Consider the following 22552-nt stretch of genomic DNA (forward strand, 5'->3'; position numbering starts at 1 on the left):
TTCGAATTCTGTATCAAATGGAACACATTATACTAGCCAGTATTTAAAATGGGTAGTTACATATTTAAAAGGTCTTAAGACAATTTTGTCTCTTGTATGCACAAACGAATAGATGTTGTAAGCTCGATATTTGCATTTCGAAGTTACTTTATTAAGCTTGTTTGATCACGGTGTATTTTCGTTGAGAACTATTTCAACACACGATTAATATCGTTTAATGTTGGTTAACGTCGTTTAGCACGTGTATTGTTTAATCTATGGTTAGTGTTGGTGCGATTAGCTCATTATATGTTCAGGATTTTTAGATGGTTCTTGTTGATAGTAACGATATTGCGTTGATCCGTTAAAAGATTTCGGTTACACACTATGTTTAACTGTTTGTTTGGTAAATTTTATAATCATACGTCTAATGTGTTGCGTTATCTTTGTAATGCGATGTTTAGAATGTCGAAATTGAATTATAAGATTGTGTTTTGTGTTCTTATTTATTGAATATTATTACTGAAGGTAATCAATATAAGCAGGTGTGGTGGTGCCTTATTAAACGTGATACATCGTCAGGTAAGGTGGATTGAAGATATACTCATAAAAAAGGAGTTGTAGAAACATTGATGACGATGATGATGATATTGTTAGCAAGGTCATCACTTTATGTTAGTCGTAGTAAGTGCCTTATTGAGTTAATAGGAAATCAACATAAGCAAAATGTTTTTAGATTCTATTCCTTGTGGATGTATTTGTAGTAAAGTTTTATTAAAATTAATTTTTTTATGAGAAAGGAATAGGAAAAAAACATGATTTTCTACAAGAAAATAAGTGGTGGAAGTCGGTATTCGTAATAATGGTAATAACAATGTATTATGTTTACGGATGAGAGTGAAAAAGTTATCGCTCCAGTTCTCACGGCTTTTATATCACTGAGTAAGTCATAAGCTGAAGCGGAAGATATATTATATAACTATCTAATTTTTTATATGAATATATACCTATATCGTATTCATGATAAGGGAAATAAGAATTAGTCAACATATGAAAAAAATATGTGTGTTTTAAAGTAACCTTCGTTATTTAAGGAAGAATGCGTAACATTTTTTCAGAAGCAGGAAACAACGATTTTGTTTTTGATTTTATATTTTATATGACAGCAATTTTCTTAACTATCAACTTGTGAAATGTAGTTTTAAACATACACGTCAAATAAGGTATTAATGTTTTCATCTTAGCTTTTGAGACGCAATTGTCACGATGACAAATGTGTTATAATGTTGTATTAATTAAAAAAAATAGTGTATAATATATTTGTGGTTATATGTTATTGTAATTGTAGATGATAAATTGACAAATTATTTAAGAAGCATATTAAATTGTATAACATTGTTTGTAATATTATTCGCGATATTTATAGTATTCCAATATGATGAGAGGTACATATGAATGCTGATGACTAAAAAGCAAAGGGGGAGGGTTAAATGTATTGCTTTTTGGACCAAGTGTGCAAGAACAGAAGATAGGTATACATAGAGGAAAATGGGGCCATACTGCACCCATTTTAAAATACTTCAGTAATATTTCCACCCGCTCCCGGCCGTCGCTCACACCGCTTTACAACCTTGATCTTGCTGTAATTATCCACGGCCGTTACGCACGCGCCGACGTCACCGTGACATCGCGTTATAATGCGTTCAAATTAGCGAATTATCAAATGGAAATGCATAAAAAAGTTAATTTTATGCCTTAAAATATATTTTAGCCAATGATGGACGTTTATTTTTTGCGTTGTTTGTACAATCTGTAGTAGTTATTTGGTTGGATTTTTAATTGGAAATGTATAAATCAATGTTCAGCCTATAGTATATCAGTTTGAGAGATATTAAAAACGAAATTATGTAATAGAAGTGAAAAGTTTGAGCATCAGAAGCGTATGTATGTAATAAATGTATATTTTCAAAAAAAATCTTTGAAAAAGAACTGTTCTATAATTTAAATATCTAATACTTATTACATTTAATATAAATATTTATTGAACAAATGTAAGCAATAAAGATGTAAAATTATTAGAAGTAATTTAATATTAAGCTGTCTAAGTTAATAGATTTTCTTGACAATATTAGAATAGTTACATTAACATTCCTTCTACTTCGCCGCGTAACACCTTGATCTTGCATGTCCGTAATTACGACGGTACGTCTCGGTGTGACGTAGTGGTACCATTGTTACGTTTAATTACTGCACATTACTCGCTGCTCGGTAATTATATTATTACTCTTTATAGTATGTTACTATTACTATGAATTAAACGATATATTAATTTGTAAATATCATTAAAACAGTTTTTGTATGTTATATATTTCTGGAAGTTGTATACTAGTTAGTGCTTTTTTTTCTGTTTTTTAACTACTCTATATTAAGACTTAATATTATATGACATATATTATTTTCTAGGGTTATATTAATGAACATAAGTTTTTTGTTTTAAAATAATTTGATTCATATAGACTATACACGAACTCTTCAATTAGCGTCTTGTTTATATACAGTAATTTGTCATACAATTGTCGATAAATAACGGAATAACTTTAAAACAATTTCGACATACACATATTTGCGTTGCAGTAAGTCCTGTGCACATTAAATCTAATGATATAACCGTGTAGTTTTGATTAAACCTCGAGCAAAATGAAATAAATTGACTAGAATGACATACAATGAGTATTTCAATTCAACACACATTGCGTTACCGGGCGTCGCATGTCATATATAAAGGCCTATTCCGAGACACGTGTTTCAAAATTAATATCAGTATATTATATACTAGGAATAGAAATCGGAGATTCGCTTCGAATTCATAGCGGCGTAATCTCGTCGGACTGACAGAACAATATGGTCAGGTGTTATTTGTGAGAATCAATCATAGGCGAGGCGACACGAGGCGGTCGTAAAATTGAATTTCTATAGCGAATGTCACTCGAGTTATTGCTGTTTGTTGCGCGTGTGTGCGTCGCAGCCGTCTTGATGCGACGCGTGACCGATACGATTTTCTTTTACGACTCGCCTTCTAATATGTTTCGCACGTAACGGGTTCTTGCAAATTACATAATGACCGATTGCGGTACATGCCCTTTTTATTTTGTAACATGACTACATTATGACGCCTCGCTGGTCTTGTGACTAGCGTTCGTGATGCAGATCTTACGTTCTAAATTAAAATCCCAAGAGTTACTATGTTTTTTGTTCAGTAATCCGTAATAATATTATAAATGCGAAGGTAACTGTATCTGTCTCGCTTACACACCCAAACTACGGGACCGATTTAAATGAAATTTGTTACACAAGTAGTCCAGAGCCTAAGAAAGAACATAGGCTACGCGAGGAAGCCGCGGGTAACAGCTAGTTTTCAATAAATTTCTTAGTCAAGACTATAAAGTCATTGATCTAGTGCCTTAAACTTTTCCAAACGAATAAGTGTTAAGAAATACTCTTTTTTTATAGTTACTTGTGACAGTATTGCTGTCTCTTTCGAAAGCCATCATCAGGATTGAAGCATAATAAAGGTATAAATGCGTTAATGTATATGTATATACTATAATATGTAATTTTATATATTTACAATTGTATTCATTAAAACATGTAGAGTTAGAAAAGTAACATATTTTGCTACTGCAACTTTTTTCTAACAGCGAGAAGTTTATCTTACTAACATCCTTTTATGTTTAAATAACCATTATATTAAAAGGCTCAAATTATATTCTTTTGTCAATAGGTTATAATTTTGATATTACTATTTAATATTTTTATCTATAAGTGATATTATTGCTAGTTTGCACATCGTTACTTACCTATTAATAGAATGTTAATGTGTATTAAAGATAACTGTGTAGTTCTTAACTATTCTATATATTTAAACGCAAATATATGTTACTTTGTAGGCGTTTATTGCTAGAGATCGCAATGTTTTATTATAATGTAACATACTAATATAAGTTTTAATTACTCTCGTGTTGATATCAGTCGATTTGTTTAACATAATAATTAATTTTATTGTTAATTTAAGTTACAACTTTGATAAAAGCTTTACACCTGCAAAAGTATAAGGTAAGGTGTATAATGAATACGGACACTATTCGTTTTTATAAATTATATTATTTTATGGTTAGATAAAAAGGGTCACCTAATGGCAAGTTGTTGCCACCACCTTTTACAAACATTAGCTTGACACTGACACTTGTGCCTGTAGTAATACTGACTTACCCAGATGTGGGTATCACAATACATACTGGTTATAGTACGTGTTGATCTACCCTTACGGGAATTCTTGAGGTTCTACCACTAAGTTGAAGTAAATTATTTAAAGCAGACAACACTTTCCGGAAATTCGAAAGAATATAGTTCTAAATATTGTTACTTATTACGAGAGATCGTATGCGTTGTAAATCGTTGGTTCTAAAGCCGCCTCTAATATGCAATTGTAGACTTTACGGCGCCAATCACCGCGAGGACGATACATAACGCGGAGCTGAAAAACTTCATGTATTGACGATTTCAATAGATTACATCATGTCGTGTTTTATTTATTATTTCAAATTCATAAAGAGTCCTCATAAATCCAAGAGGTTTTCATAAATACTCGTTACACAACTTATTTCAACGTTAATATATAAATTTCAAAAGCTTTAACAGTATTTTTATATTTGTAACACTTGATATATGTCACATAAGAATATATTAAATATTGAGAAAATGTTCCCTCTGTTCCAAACCTTCTCCTCAAAGGGAGAGGAGGCCTTTAGCCCAGTAGTGGGAATTTACAGGCTGTTGTTGTTGTTCCCTCTGTAGATTATTGGTATTGTGTTAACAACAAATGTGAAAGTCCTAAGTTTGATTCTATCCTATGTTAAGTAATTACATATTTAATTGCAGGTTACTTGGAACAAAACATTTTAGTTTAGAGGGTTGATGAATGACTAAGAAGTAAGGGATTAATACTAGGGATTAATATTTGTTACTTTGTTTAATATTTAGAAGAGGCAACGACTGTTAGGTGACTTATACCAGACATTAAAATTAGAATAAAGCTTATAAATGTAAATCTCTTTCGTATTTTTTTTAAAAATGGTCCAGACCTACGTTTTATTATAAACGTCGAACAAACATATGTATTTTCCTCTTTATAATATTAAAAAAATGTACACAATAACAGTTAATTATCACTTCGATCGGCCAAATGATTCAGAAGTCGATGAGCGCCATCTAACGGCGAGTTGCCACACTAAAAAAATATATTAGCCAACTTTCATGGGAATCGGTCAAACTATGAAGTATACTAATCTCAAAAAGATATAAACGAACGTTCATTTGTATATGGATATATTAACTGACATTTGAACTTAAAAAAAAACACAATTACTTAAAATTAAAAAAGTATCCAACGCAATAACAAGTCTGTCAACGGAAACATTGACAGATTAAATATCAACGTATCCCGCAAAGTTATTAATGCAGCCGGCGTTGGAAGAAAGTTAAACATTTCTGGGTCACTCATACATCGCCAGTCGTAAACGTAAGTTTGTTGGGTACCATCAAATTTTCGCTACACTGTAATTAGAGATTGGTGGGTGATGCAAGGGGTCATGCGAACGGAATGATAGAAATCATCTTTAAATAATTGTGACTTGTGGTACAAGGCACGAGTGACTTCGACTGACGACTATCAAATCGCTTTTCTGATATTCCTCTCATACTCTACGAACTATGTCTTGACTTTTAAATCAAGAAAAATTGTACTATTTACATATATTGAAAAAAAAACAACTTTTCTTATGTTAATCAATTCGTAAAACAAGAAGATTTATACCATCTCAAAATGTTAGATTTATCTTCCATCGCTATGAAATTAGTATTATAAAAAAATAAACGACTAAACCTTTATAAAATACTCTAATATATATAAAGGTAACACAATTGAAATCGCAGGAAAGAGCTAGAAAACATTTTGAAAACATATTTCGTTTCATTTGTAAAATAATCAATACGTAGTATTATCAATCCGTAGATGACTTGTACCGTCTCGTAATAAGTTACGATTCGATTTAATTAAAATTAATAGTCGCTAACACTGACGCTATTGTAATTAATGATATATAAACTCTTACTTGCTACTTGGGGGTGAGTGGTTCGGATAAAAAAACTAATGATGTTTTACTAATAGTATTGTTTAATGACGTGTGATATTAATTAGTGAATGTTGTCAGCTTGTCAGGTTGATTGTTTATTGACCCGAGGTCACGTGTCTTGTGTTTAATGAACGAGGAATTGTTAATAAATACAGTTAAACGACGTATTGATTTGATGATGAAATGATAATTAATGTTTTTATTTTTTTTTTAGAATATTCCTTAATTTATTTTAATATTTAATTTTTAATTATTCTCAATATTGAATTGGGTCTGAGTATTTTAACGGTTTATTAATATAAAGAGAAATAAAAAATATATTATTCCTTTTTCTACTGAGAAGCAGCGGAAATAAATGTAGTAGTTACTTAGTAAATAGTACACAACTATATATATATCACAAAGATGATTCCATTATATAATATAATATAGATTTATTCCTATTAATATTATGGAATTGCACACTATTATAGTGTATTCCCAATTTCAATTGTTTCAGTAAAATAATTGTAGAGATATAAATTTATAACAATGCTTTATAGTATTTTATATGTCAAAAACATAGATATTGACTTTCTATATATAAAGATAAAAGGTAAGTATAATAACAGAGAAAAGTAGCATCGTATTTTATTACGTTCAATAAATATTTACTCGTTTTCATACTAACGTAGGTCGGTTAAAATTTCAGTTAAAATGTTAGTTTATGGCAAAATTATGCGCGTATTGAAACATTATACAAATTTGGCTTTTAGACTTAAGTAATATTGTCTATAATAACATCAATGTTTGATAAATGACGCTTATATTGTGGGGACATCACGAAGTCCCAATAAAATGTAAGTGCTTTCGCATCGTAAACAAGAATGTCGTTCATGTATACGGTTTAAGGGTGTTCGTGCAAGGATTGTTTGTTTTTACCTAAACGCTAAAATCTATTTCAAAATATGACTAAATTTTTAAATTTTAATTTAATTTAATTCTGATTGATAAACTTAAAATATACTTTCATTTATCTTATTATTATGCGTTATATATATCAATTTTTATTATATGTATTAATCATGTTTATTACATAATCCTTAAAAAGAGTGCTAAAAGCAATTGTTTTTTTAGAATGTATATATATGTAATGTCCATAAACTATTATGATTCAAAAGCGGTTATGAGGACACACATGAATTAAGTTACATTTTAAATTATTAAGTAACAGTCTGTACATGTTTCACTGCAAGCCTAAGATCTCTTCCTGAGGTTTGGAGTTGATTCCACCACTGCTCAAATGTTGGTAATGCATGCCTTGTAACCTTACATTGGTCCATCACGGCTCACAATAAATATTTGAATTGAAAGGAAATTATTCAAGTAATAAATATTCATATTATTATTTTTATATTAATTCTGCTTTTTCTTCGATAATTGGTAAAAGTATGAAGTCTGTAGTCTGCCTAACTAGACAAGCCGAATAGGGTGTATCATGTTAACCTCTCCGAGCGCTCACGACAGAGCACGACTCCGTCCGAATGAAGTTGTACCCATTTTGCCGTGTTTTGTACTTTTCAGTGTACCAGTGTACCAATGTTAACCACCCGGAAGATTCTCATGCAGAGACATGGGACATAAAATTATAATCACCGCTGTAAAGTTGCATACAATCGATGATTTCGAACTGACTTGTATGATTTTATGGCGCCCTAATGTTTGTTTCATGGGACGAGACTTCGTTTGCATGTATGACTTTAAAAACATAAAGAGAACATTTATTTATGTGAAAATTAAAAAACAAATAGCTTTAATGAAATATGAAGTATTTATGTTATTCCTTCTACTAGAGCTAATCAGATATAAAGGCTCATTTAAATATGATAGTTATCGATAGCTCGAATCTACGTAGATGTTAATATAGCACCAAGATGGGCTTATCTTGAATTAAATGAAAATTTTTAAGCATATAATACTGACAATCTGAAATGTAACCAGTCAGCCTTTCATAGGGATACAAGTTAGATCATTATTGTTTCACAAGGCTTACTAGATGTTTAAGATGACATACATAATTAAACAATTATCATTATAATATTAAACAGAATATCTCGTAAGTGGTGTGAACCCGATGCGACAGGCGGATAACGCTTTGACGTAGAGCGTAGACATGCCTGTCTTACGTTACTCGTAGAGCAGTAAGTTTCAATTTAGTTTTTTAACGAAGTTATACGAATAATGTGCTGCATCTGTAATATACTGAACACGTAATGGTTGTACACTAAGCTTTATTAGCAAAATGATACTTTGAATTTGATAGCTCATGTAATCGTACTTAATCATATATTAATATTTCTTTGTCTTACGTTCAATTAAAAGGTGCGATTATATTTATGTTTTCTAAAATATATGCGATACAAATTATACATAAGCGATAGTTAGTTTAGTTAGTTAGTACAAGGAAATAGTTACTATTATATGGATTTCATATTACGATTGAGCGGCTAAATTTTGATTTCATTTCACACAGAAGTCTTTTGCAATGGAATAGAATAGACTTAATATAACTAAGTACATCTGAGTGACAACGCTAGAATAAATGTCCACACTAAATTTGTTAATTTAAATCCACTGAATTTGTACGATAATTCTCGTTTTAGTCAAATTTATTGTATCAGTATCAAATTTCTTGTTAACTATAATTGTAATTTAAGACGTAATTAATTCGAGACATGTTACAAAAGAATTTATTTCTTCGACTCAAATCTCATGTCATAATGATGAAGTGGTTAGCTGATTTATATTATTCTAATAATTTTAATTTGAATATGTTTTTGAATGAAAAGTTGCTGTTAATATAATTAATACCATTTTTCGTTATAACTTTTTAAAGTTATGTTATGTTGATAGTGTGTAGTATACTAGCGACCCCGGCTTCGCAAGGGTGCAATGACATACCTTGTCATAACATCACAGTAGAAACTTCTAAAATTATCAGTATTTCGTAACGAAATTGACCATGTAGTATAAATAACAACCTTATTCTGGAATCACTCTATCTATTAAATCCGTTGCGTAGTTTTAAAGATTTAAGCATACATAGGGATTTAGAGTTAGAAAAAGTGGCTTTGTTTTATACTATGTAATGATACGTAGTGTAGCGATAGGTCTCGTTATGTTGGTCATTCGATTGGCTTATCAAGTAGAGTTACGAAAAATAGTTATTCTGACGTTTTAATTTTATATTTATTTCCTTTATTCGTTTGTAGCATTACAAACAAATACATTAAATGTCGAAATTTTATCAAACCTTCATATTTATAGGGGAGTGCAATTTGTTTTATGTAAGTGCAACGGTGTGCACATACAGAAAGTATAATGCAAGATCCAAAAGCCTGATTAAGAATCATAATCAAAATAAACTTTATTCAAGTTGGCTTCTACAAGCACCTTTGAATCGTCATTTTACAATTAAGTGAAGCTGCCACTGTTAAGGAAGAGTAAGTTTCAATATTCATAGAACGAACATATGAAGCCGAAATTTATAATTATTATTTGTATACATATGTAAAATTATATATTAGATTTGAGAAGAAAAGTAAGTATACTAGAATTTGAATTCCGAATACGAAACCTTACATTTTATTTCTCGAATCATTTTATAAGATAGCTCACATAGTGTGCTTGAATGAAGAACGCATTGATTTCGTTTAAACCATAAAGAATATAAATATAGTTTATGAAATCTAACGTTAAGATTAAGTATGAAACGAGATATTACAACTCGAGATCTCGTTTCTAAACAATCAAAAGGTTAAATCTTTCAATTGCGACAGTTTGTATGGCGTTCGGAAGTTGATGTAATGGGGTAAGCTGTTAATTTGTAGATAATTGTCTGTAATTAGTATTTCTCTCACAAAAGATTTCGTCACTGTTCCTAAACGTTTGACAATGATGGATTGCGTGCTAATTTTAAACGAGAGAGTATTAACTGATCACTTTAAAAAGGACTTTTGAGACTCTATTTGAAGAGTATTTATGCCTTTGTTTATATACACATGCATATTGATGGATAATTTATATTAAGATACATAGTTTTTTACTTAATGCACGTTAATAGTTCTAGATAAACAAAGATATCTATCTATCGACATAACCAATCGATCTAGTTATTAGTGATGCGACGATAAAATAATTATACATCTATATGGATAATATTAACCTAAACAAAATATAATAAATATTTATTTATTGACTATAAAATAATATCAACAAGTTATTAAGAATGCTGCTTTGTATTTTCTATCTTGTGACATTTCTTCCGTCCCTCGTATCGCATTATTAATAATGCTCATAAATGTATCAGAATATTAACATAGGTCGAATATGTAAGCTTTATTTTTAGATTTTGCGTAAATAATGTAAATGTATCAACTCCACTGTCTTGAATAAATTTCTTTAGTCTTGATTTGTTGCAAATTTATATAGATTAATATTTATATAATGCACAGTTATATAGTTATATATATAGTTTCAGTCGTATGATATATAATTAAATTCCCAAAGATGAACAATTAAACAATCAAATCCTCGGCTTCTTCGCAATATCCTTGGCTAAGGAGTTGAATTAATCTCGGATCTGACCCGCGTCACCTGCCATAATTCAGCGGACCGTCATATATTCGCGTTATCTGCGAGTTGTTCTAATGTTTTCCAACAATCGTCATTGTGTTACGTCTCCACGCTCATTACATGTTTAAGCCTAAAGCACGAATGACACACAGTTTTTGTGTCATATCATTTAACCACGTGGGAATATCTCCCACGGACGTTATTGTGTGCATTAATATCGTTTTTATCGTTGTTTTTTTTTTAATAACTTGTACTATTACGAACATAATGGTCAATTGTTCAATTGATTATTAAATGGGTCGCTGTTGTACTCGTGTATGAATTAATTGTTATTCAATATTTTGAGGTAGAGAACGTTTATACAATCGCGTGCTCAAGTTTTTTGGATTGAGCCGAGATAATACAAGTAGGTGATAATGTCGGTAAACGACGTTTATCGACATTATCATTATAACATTTATTATAATCCTGTACTATTAGCAAGAAAAGTTTTCTAACTTCTATGATACTATAATTAAAAATAGGTAATGTTCGAATTTTAAATAATCAATTCAAACATTCTTCTGTTCTAGGATTGGTTTAATATCAAGAGAGAGATTAAAAGTACGAGCGTAGATACTGAGATATCTGTAGGGATAAAAGAGAATGTAAGAGAATAAAACCGTTGGTACAAACAAACGGAATGATGATATTTTTTAGAGTATAACTTAAAGAAAATATAACTAAATTGTATGTAAATAAAGAGCGAAAACGAGTAATGCTTCTATTACATATTGAAATGAGTAAATGTAGAATTGTCATTTTTTATATTTTGTCGACAGTAGATATCAATATATATAAATGTAAAAAGGTTTCATATTATTGTAGAGATGAATAGCCTTTTATATTAAGTATTACGTGGTTTAATTATTAATTAAAGTAATTTGTGTTATTCTAAGCTGATTACAATTCAACGCGTCGCGCGACGCTACGATTAGCGTTTACCTCAGTTAACGTTTATTGTTCTAAAATACTTAACTTAAGATTAAAGTATTATATTGTTCTTACAGAATGAATTAAGTAACAATCGATTTTGTATTAGCTTATTATTTATAATTGAAATAATATGACATTCCCCGAAATGATTGAGAGTGATTGAGAAAAACTTTGAACAGATTAATTTTACGTGTGTTCAATATATTTTCATTTAATAATTTGTTTTTACTGAGTTTTTAAGAAAAGCCTTAAATTGAAAAGAAATTAAAGATTTCGGTATTTCTAAAACTATGAAGCGATATCTAAATATCACCTCTTTATTTTAATAAGAAATATACAATAACTATGTTTTAACGCAAAAGTGTATAGTTTACTCAATTTACGAATGTTATTTTCATAAAATAAGGCTTTATTATGTCTTTGTCTTAGAATTCATATTTTTTACAATATATTATTGTGTTATTTAAAGTTTATATAAAATATTTCTTTATCAATATAAAATGTATATAAATGAGAACGTGAGCTAAATTATTTAATTATGTTTATTTCCTTCAAAAGTATTCATATTTAACAAGAAATTTTACTACCTAATATAATTTATAAAATAATACGTTGCACATGATTATTTCTGATCATTTAAAATAAAATATTTTTTATTGAACATTTAATTTAAAACAATTTAATCTACGATGAGCGCTCATTATTTAAAATGAAGATTTAGATTCTTAAGTTTGCTTAATACTTTAAATAGTTTAAATATTAATAGGATTAGTTAGTAAATACGAAAGTTTTTAAAACGAAATGAAGGATTAGAAGCGCGTTTAAGTCTTTTATAGGGATCACTCTTAGTCACTGCAAAAGGGCTTACTTTACGCTATATTGTATTGAGATTATCCATTTTTAAGCGCTCATTTGAAATTATATTAACTTAAGAGATTAGATATATACAAATTTATTTTATATTTGAGTAAGAAACATGTTTTTTTTTTTGGTGAATAGTTAACTTACTCTAACTACATTTCCGCATAGAGTGTTCCTTACTCTCTTCTATGTATTATTTGTTTACGTGAATTATATGTTGTATATTTTTAATTGTTGTTCATACTGTTGAGTTTAATGTTGAGGTACACATTTTAGATAGGAGTTTATTTTAATAAATGTACAATGATTATATTAGTGAATTGAGTTCTTGTGATGAATAACATTTTAAAATAAATATAGAGTGCTATCATTATTTATAAAATAATAATACTAAATGGATTTACTACATGGGTAAGTCTTATCTCATTTTTTACATTATAATATTTTTTTTGCATAGTCTAAAAATTGTAATGATTGTAATAATTAAATAATTAATGTCGATGAAAAATAAATTTTATGTATTTTTATGATTTAGGTTAAATCTTATAAATAGATAAAAACACATTTTAAAATATTTTGGAAAATGTTAAAATCAATAAAAACCCTTAAATAAAATACGCTACATAACTGACTCACCTTAGTATCTTTGGTGTAAACAAAAACCAATAATTCCACAATCACTCACAGTTAGTTACACAAGCGTCACGGCTTCGCTGAAACCGATAATGTTTTCAGAGATCACAGTCACTTTCGTTGTTCAAACATAACTAAATGAAAACTCGAACTAAATAACTTTCTCAGCTCGCGCTAATAGCGGTGCAAATACGTTCATTTCTAAACGCGCGTATTTTTTAAAACACGCTTTTTCATAAAATTCATTTCAAATTTCGAACACAGAACGTGTTGCTTCGGCGGCGCGCGCGCACGAATGCATTCAGAGGTGGACACGGCGAGCAGATCGTTGAAGGGGCGTGGTGTGTCTCTAACGTACCTTCTATCTATATACCTGTCTCTTTCTTTCCAGTGGTTTTCGATGTATGCCCGTCCCTGTTTCTAATACTCGTGCGTTATGGTTTGTGGTGGGGAGCTTGAACTTTAACACATTAATGAAACCATACATTGATAGCGAGCTTAGATCTGTGTAAGGATGATTTTATTGCTTGCATTTCGATGGCTATTGTCTTTAAGTCTTAGAGATCGAGTTGTAAAAATATAGGATATATAGATATTCATTTTAATTATTTTTTTATTTAGAAACTCTATATTCTGTAAAAGTAAATAATATTTTTAAAACAATTAACACATCTTGTTTATCCTTGTCTGTTTTTTCGTTTTATTTCGTATTGACATATTGCTTTTTAATAAAGTTTTAAATGAAAACTAAGTAAAGGTCATAAGTGTAACTTCCGTAATGAATCTACAAAATATTTTAATGAAAGCAATTCTAAATTTTTGTTTTAAATTTTCGATCATGAAAGTTGCTTTTGAATTTAATTTTAAAATTTTAATTTGAAACAATGGATTTTGTATCTGTGTGTCTATATTTTATCAATATCAATGACGAAAAAAATCGTTATGTAGTTCTTAATTTGAAAAATACAATCACATTTACAAATAAAGTTACAGTAGTCTTATGTTACCTGTATGTGTATATGTGTGTTAATATTGACCATTATACATTATGTCAGGATTTATATATGTACAATTGTTAATATTATATTATTAATAAGTACATAAGAAGCCATCTTGATCAATTGGTACATAGAGACTAATGCTAGCTACTTATAGACATTTTATTAAATATTCAGACCATTAATTATTATAATTTATCCATAGGTAAAGATATATTAATTACGTCTGTATTCCTATTATACTTATAACATATTAATAAAGATACAATAAATTAGACTTACATAATATTATTTTATTTATTCTTTATTATACATATATTACTCAATAGTGTTATTCTCATTAGAATAAATTGTATAGAGTTTATATTTATGTAAAAAAAGAATCAAATACAATCGAAATATATTGTATTTAAGAAGGTTTTTCCAAGCATCTTTGAATTTACGTTATTGTAAAACTTTATTAAGTGAAAGTTCTAACAGTTCGGAATATAGATTCTACTGAAAAAAACAGCAACATGAGAGTTTGATTTACACTTAAATATATCACAATATTTAAATTGCGAATGAAGGAAATAGATGACCAAAAAACTGTAATATTGTTCGATTCGATAGAATAAAAGTATAAAATCCCGTTGTGTCAATAATCCAATAACGAAGGTTCACAGAAAACAAATAAACAAATCAAGACCGATATACTAAAACCTTGAAAGTTTGCTAGTTATAAAACTTTCTTAAAAAATTGCACTCATAATCAATAAAATAAAACAATCCAAATGAAAAAAACTTACCCGTTAAACAGACAATTAGTAAAAGTAGTAAAAAAAATTTGCAAAAGTCCGCCGACAGGCATAAAGAGTGTTTCCTTGAAAAGAAATTTTTGCGCAAAACGGTATAGCGCAAATTGTTTTACGACCAGCTTCCTAAGTGTTTCGAACGGTATGTTTTTTTAGGAAAGGGTCGGTCGGTAGGAAGGTCCGACCTGCCCTGTGACGTCAGTTTTTTTTCTGACGGCACTACTGATACCGTTACTAGATAACTTATAGAAATTTACTGTTAGATTTTTTGTATCACTAATATTAAATAAAAAAAAAACTTTTGCAAATAATAGTGTTAAATATAATTAGTTATCGCTTATATCAAGTATTATTATTATTATGTAAAGGTATTAATTTCTGGATATTTACCATGTTTTTTTATTTTTGACGAGACTTTTCTCGTGAACAAGACATTCGTAGATAATGTCGAAATATCGAGCTCCACCGAACCAAAATAAAAAAACATGATAAATATCCCGAAATTAATACCTTTAGTAATAAAAATAACCATGATAATTTAAAATCTTATATATAGTAAGTATTGCTCTTATGTAGAATATTTTTTCGTATTATTAATAATCTATCGTTATTTAATTTGAAATCATTATTCTATTTAATTTGAAAAAAAAATGCGATTGACAATTTCATAAGTTTTAATCAAGGTAAATACGATTAAATAGAAAAACGGTGACGATTTCATTTCGATTGTACTGCGATAGAGTGACAGTTTTTTAGTAGAAAGGTCTTACAAATTCCTATCATAAGCCTTCCGCATTGATACGACTCAATAGTTAGAACGCATGCATTTAAACCGATGATTGCAAGTTCAAACCCAAGCAAGCACTAGTAAATTTTCAATTTTTCACGTGCTTAATTTGTATTTATCATTACTCTGGTGCTTGAAGGCGAAGGAAAACATCGTGAGGAAACCTGACTGAGTCTAAAAACAACGAAATTCTGCTACACGTGTAGGTATACACCAATCCACATTTGTCCAGCTGTGAGGAATTTACAAGCTATACATGTTAACATTTGATTAATAAATTTAATGTGTTTGTCTAATATATACAGCGTAACAACTACTTACAAAAATGTCTTTACAAGCAACCATATATAAACTACGAAATTAATAACTATTAATCTTTTTTTATAAGATTAAAGTATTTCCATATAATATCAAAGAGAACAGATCACGTTTGCCTAATAGAGTCAACATTCGTTTAAAAAAAAAATAAGTCTCCCCTTACCTACATAAATCACAGAGGAAGATTAGATCTCGTTCATACGTCTTAATTTTACAATAAATTTATTAGTTTGACTCCAGCAGCATATTTATTAGGCCGACTGTACCTAAATACGTCGGTACGAGATAGTGGTGGTCGGTATTGAATAACGGACCTTTTTTAATATTTATTAGTTTAGTTCGACGGTCAAGTGTGTTTCATATAATTGATATTAAATATTTTAATTTTATTATTAATATTATAATTAAAATTCCCTGTGATTAAAACACATGTGACTTAAAATAAGATTTTGGATTGAAATCTGAGAACCACTGAGTTATTATATGCATAATGAAATAAAATTACGCAAGGAAATTGTTCATAGGAAGCAGCTTGGGATATTAAACATATTTTCATATATAATAAAGCTCCTGTATAAATATACTGTTACTTTTAATTGGAAATGGCATACAAAATTATAATGTGAATTTTATTTCATTCTATGATACTTTTTGAATTATTTTCGTATTTTAATTTTGTCATGTCATGTATTTTTTCTAGGCTCAGAATATTCTAAAAATATCATAAATAATTGACCGAACACATATGGAACGAATCGGTTCCAAATTTGAAATTTAATTTTATCATAATTGTCACGAATAGGGATATGGAAAATTATTTTTATTTATTTATTCTTCTAAAAGATAAGGCTCGCTGTTGTTCAATGGTATTATGAGAACGATATTGTAAGTCATCGCGTAGTACCTGTGGTATTACAAAAAGGTTTTAATCCGAGTATCCAATTCGTGGCATTTTTAATAACAAGATCAATATCTTCAATATTTTAATGATTCTTAAGTTTTACTACTAAACGTATTTAATTTAAACGGTTCGAAAAATTATTTTCATTTAAGGAACCCTAAAATCCTATCATTTTCTCCGTTGAATTAACACATCCAAGTACGATATCGTCCGTACGTTTAGAGTTGTTAATCCGATACTATGATACTTTAGGGAGCTCGCTTCGATTTATGTATCGTCTACTTGATTAATATTTATTTAATTCACACAAAAATTTACCTTGTAACTATTATGATATGGTTCGAAATCATTTGAATATGTTAAAAGTTAAGGCTTGAATGGATGAGTACGTTGACCCGTTGTAAAATGTCGCCAATACGCATTATGTCACATAGCAAATAGGTCCGGCTGATTGTTATAACGGTTGTATTCTCTGACTTTGTGTATATCTTATTATTATTTTAATATTTAAAAAAAAACGTAAACAATTAAATATAGTATACTTAAAAAAGAGATATTTGTATATAATTTATTATTATTAAAGTCTTTAAATATATAAAACTACAGTCTGTAGACAAGTGAAAGATGAGAAGTTTTTATTATCAGGCTTCAATAAGGATTGTAGGATACAAATATGGTCATTTCATCGACTATGTAGGTTCCTTTTCGATGTTTTCTTTTACTTTTAACACGAATTTAATTAGTAGCACAAATAAGCATATGAAAACTTAATGTATTTACTTGGTTTTTCACTTTTTTCGATTAAGAATTCCGCCATCACATCATTAGGATCTACTATTATTAGAACGTTTCTTTAATTTTCTTTATTCCAGTTTTTTACGGGTCTTTATATTATTTATTTCGGCCCCATCGTTACACGCTTATTAAATAAAAGATCGTTCACGACTACTGATATAGTTTGACAGATTTACTAACAAATCAATATATATTAATTTCTGTTATACTCGTAGGTTTTAAAAGAAAAATATTTATATAATTTTAATTAAGGTCATATGTAACTGTTTCTTTCAAATTGCGGGAAGATTTAAATAAATGAAACATAATATTATAATATTTAATAAAATAATTTATGATACATTTAAAATACTAAATGCGAACAAACCATAGTTTCTGTACCTGCAAGCAAGAGGGATTTGTTTAATACACAACACATGTTGTCAAAATACGAAGTCAAATTTGGAAATAAATACCTCTAAGACGAATATACTTTTTATACAAAACCACAAAATCGCCTTAATATAATCCTCACTTCTTTCAAAATCAGTAAACAAAAGTCTGGTACGCCTCCTACTGTCTTTTGTTGAAATAAAACTATTTAAAAGTATCAAAGTAATAAACAGGATAAGCTCCTAAAGAGATTAAAAACGCAGTTACTTTTTGGAAATGTTTGGATCTTGCTGCGTGCGTATTTAAAGCAAAATAGAATGTCACTATCTAAATTAATTTAGTAAGTCTTTTAAATAAATCAAATTGATAAAAGATTACTAATAATGACTAGGTTTGAATTTTTTTATATCACACATGTTGGTAAGTTTACATTATTATAGTTTTCTTTGTGTATCTAAAATAGCCATTGATCAATCAAATTAGATCGGTATCGATCTTCGGATTACCAATTTGTCAAACAATCCGATCGGTTTGCTTCAGTAATAATATCGGACGATTGAAAGCAATGACATATTGAGAACCTAAGCTGTGGATTATGAGCTGTGGGGAGCAAATTCAAGATGAAATCAATAAAATGGATTGTCTTGGAATTCTCAGTTATTCATTCGGGACTGCTACTTTTTTTTATGGTATAGGTTTGCCGACGAGCATATGGGCCACCTGATGGTAAGTGGTCACCATCACCCATAGAGAATGACGCTGTAAGAAATATTAACTTTTCCTTACATCGTCAATGTGCCACCAACCTTGGGAACTAAGATGTTATGTCCCTTGTGTCTGTAGTTACACAGGCTCACTCACCCTTCACACCGGAACACAACAATACTGAGTACTGTTATTTGGTGGTAGTATAACTGATGAATTGGTGGTACCTACCCAGACGGCCTTGCACAAAGCCCTACCACCAAGAAAATTAAATAAATTAAATTAGTCTTGCTCTGTCAGGGTAGTTTTGATTATGATAGGATATGAATAAAGGTTGCACCTCATGATTACACACAAAAGTGGGCCATAATGACTCCGGCGCCATTGTATCGGCCATGAAAGGACGCAAAGACCAAAATCGGTCTGGTGAATATCGTTATTATAGCCTACTCGGACATCGTTATTTTATACAATAGTAGACACCAGTTTGCCAGTAGCCAAATAATGCAACCACTGAGCTTTTTCCCGGTTCTGCTTAGTAGAATCTACATTCCGAACTGGTGGTAACTTCACTTAATATAGTTTGTAAAACACCAAAATAAAAACGTAGATTTTCATTTTGCAGTCTCTATGAGTAGAAAAATGAAAACTAAAATATATTTATTTATGAAGGACGACCTCCGTCGTCGAATAGTGTACACCGGTTTTGATGTGTACGCCACTCCGAGGTCCCGGGTGCTATTCCCGGCCGAGTCGACGTAGAAAAATTTCATTAGTTTTCTCTGTTGTCTTGGGTGTGGGTGTTTGTGGTACAGTCGTTACTTTTGATTTTTCATAACACAAGTGCTTTAGCTACTTACATTGGGCTCAGAGTAATGTATGTATTATTGACCAATATTTATATCTATTTATACATATGTTTTAGTTAAAAGTGTTTCAATGTTTTAAGCTGTTAAAAATATTGACATAATCAACCGGGAATGAAACTGCAAAGTGCAAGTGTCTATTAATTCAAGATTATTCTAAAAGGAGAAGAATTCGATTTTCAAATTTTTTTAAAGACTATTTGTCATGTGATATAAATATGAATTAGTATGTAAAGTTAATTGAATCTGCAACTAAATTTGCGGCCAACAGCTTGTAATTCAATATATCTTATTACCAACAGTCATTTAAATCCTCATCTTATTACTGATAATATAACTTATTGCAATACGTATATAACTTAAAGTAAATTATAACTGTGTATTGCAAACCCTTGCACCTGAATGTGTATTCCACAAACACACGCATCTATTAACGGCTTATGAATTCCAGTATCCCTAGAAATAAATACTACAATACTGAAAACTAATTCGTATGCATCCGGCATTTGAACTCACGACCCTGAGCTTGGGACGCTTGATATTCAACTTAAGTCTGACCGTCCACGCATTTATAGCTTAGCATCGCGCTATAATTTCAGAGTCTTTCCTTTTAAATTACTTATCATTAACGATTAATCTTTATGATAATATTACCTTTAATGTGTCATTCCAACACAAAAATATTATTTAATTTCATAGAAGAATATGTAATGATTGAAAAGCCTTCTGCGCAGACGGTTACAACTTTCAGCTACAGACCTTAGAGTTACATAATCCATTTGTGTGGACTTTGAAATATATTTGTTTTGCTTGTTAATACAAAAAACATAGAGATACACACACTCACACATACACATTGAGACAAACAGAAATATGAATTACAATCCATGTGTTTTCAAAAATAATATAGATTTTATTTTATATAGCTTATGATATTGTGTCATCGCTCAACATATTTGGAGGATGTCCGACCTTATTGCCATAGGTCTGTGGGGAAGCCGAAGTTATTACACCATAATGATTAAAAGCGCAAATCTCACACCCGTTACTGCTAAATTATTCATTTAGATAATAGATTCCGTTAGTGTTATTCAATTCCATACGGAGTGTAGGGAAGGTCTTTAACTATGTGTTTTTGCAGACGAGCATATATTACAATACGTCGAGCTTGCTAAACAAACAGATACGAAACGATTTCTATTATTTTTATATATAAAAAAAATAAGTTAGTAGTACTTGGCTGAGCTTTATAAAAGCTCGTCTGAATAGCTACAAACCACTCAGGAATGTTTAGTTTTATTGTGTACCGATTTGAACGGTAAGTGAGCGAGTGTAATATCAAAACCAATTAATAATTTGGCCAGTGACCATTTCAATACATGTAGTAACCAAAATCTGTGACGTATGGACTATGTGCGGTTAATATGGGGCTGAAGTTTATGGCTGGCGCTGATCACTTACCATCAGATTATAAATTTGTAATGAAATATCATTATATACCAAGCGACAAAGTAAACGCAAAAGAAAGAAGGATCTCAGTGAATATATGAAAAGGTTAGTATCTCATTCGGTGTGATTTCTTATTATATATTGACTGACTGAAATCTGTAATTAAATAGGTTGCTTATCAAAACCAATCAACATTATTATTGTAAAAATATAAAAACATCCATCTGATTAATTTTAGAATCAAGAACAGATAGGTCTTTAACCTCATGACGGCTTAGCATTTTAATAATTATTAAATCACCAACATTTATAGTAACTTAGCACGAAAGGCTCGACTAGGCTATTGTAATCTTATCTCAATAATGCCTTAATTTTTTAAAGAGATTTAAATATATATAAATATTTATATTTTTTATATATTTGCACTTAAAAACAGAGAAAGTTACCCAAACGATGAAATATCCTAAGATAAGCGTTCGATTGCCCCAACATCTGCACACGGTTATGACAATACGACATATTTTGACTGACGTGTTCAAACGGCATTCAAACACAATGGAAAATTATAAATAAGATGTCACTGATACGTTTAAGTAATAGGCGGGCCATAAACGCCCGTCTGTGCAGCGGCAGAGGCCCGGAGTCCCACAGGGAGCAACACTAAGTCCGCTCCATTACAATCTTGACACTTATCCCAAAGATCGACTAAAATATTTTGATACAATCGCCCACAGATAAATGTCGTCAATTTATCACGAGGCTTCGGTGTGAATGCGACCGCGGCTCCGACGATCACGCTCTGATAATATCCGTTTGCTACTATTTATCTAAGATTATCAGTGACGTATTTACTATTGGTGTGATTTTTTTCTATTGATTCCAATTGTAAAAGCTAGGTGACGCTCAGTTTTAATAGACTGGTATTAATCAAAGCCTATAATATATTGATGCTTATTAAACTCTTCAGATTAAATAGTGTTCGTTAAAAGCAATCAAAGATTCGATTCTCACGGTCGATACAACAAATTACTAGATAACGCTATCGTTATATTTAATCACAACAAGCTCAGGTCAGAGTAATATTAAACTACATATTTTCATTATCTTCATTTTATACGTTACATTTATTTTATTTTATAACGTTGGCAACATTTTATATATTAAGTGTCAGTTGAAATAATATTTTTGATGGAATTTAATCACTGTTTCAAGATAAAATAAGTAATTTAAATTTAACGAAGTTGATGTTAAGTATATAGAGCTATGTACCGTATCGTATATGCGACGAAAGTAACCACTTACCATCAACAACAA

At 29.9% G+C, this 22552-nt stretch overlaps 1 protein-coding gene across 1 annotated transcript in view; it reads right to left on the reverse strand.

Moving 5' to 3' along the window:
• Positions 1 to 13535, reverse strand: part of LOC124536483 (knirps-related protein-like) — a 61633-nt gene extending 48098 nt beyond the window's left edge. The window contains exon 1 of the mRNA XM_047113035.1: positions 13257 to 13535. The gene's annotated coding sequence lies outside the window, so the exon portion shown is untranslated. The remainder of the gene's footprint in view (positions 1 to 13256) is intronic.
• Positions 13536 to 22552: the final 9017 nt, after the last annotated feature.

Source organism: Vanessa cardui, chromosome 16, assembly GCF_905220365.1.
Source record: "Vanessa cardui chromosome 16, ilVanCard2.1, whole genome shotgun sequence".
Taxonomy (NCBI): domain Eukaryota; kingdom Metazoa; phylum Arthropoda; class Insecta; order Lepidoptera; family Nymphalidae; genus Vanessa; species Vanessa cardui.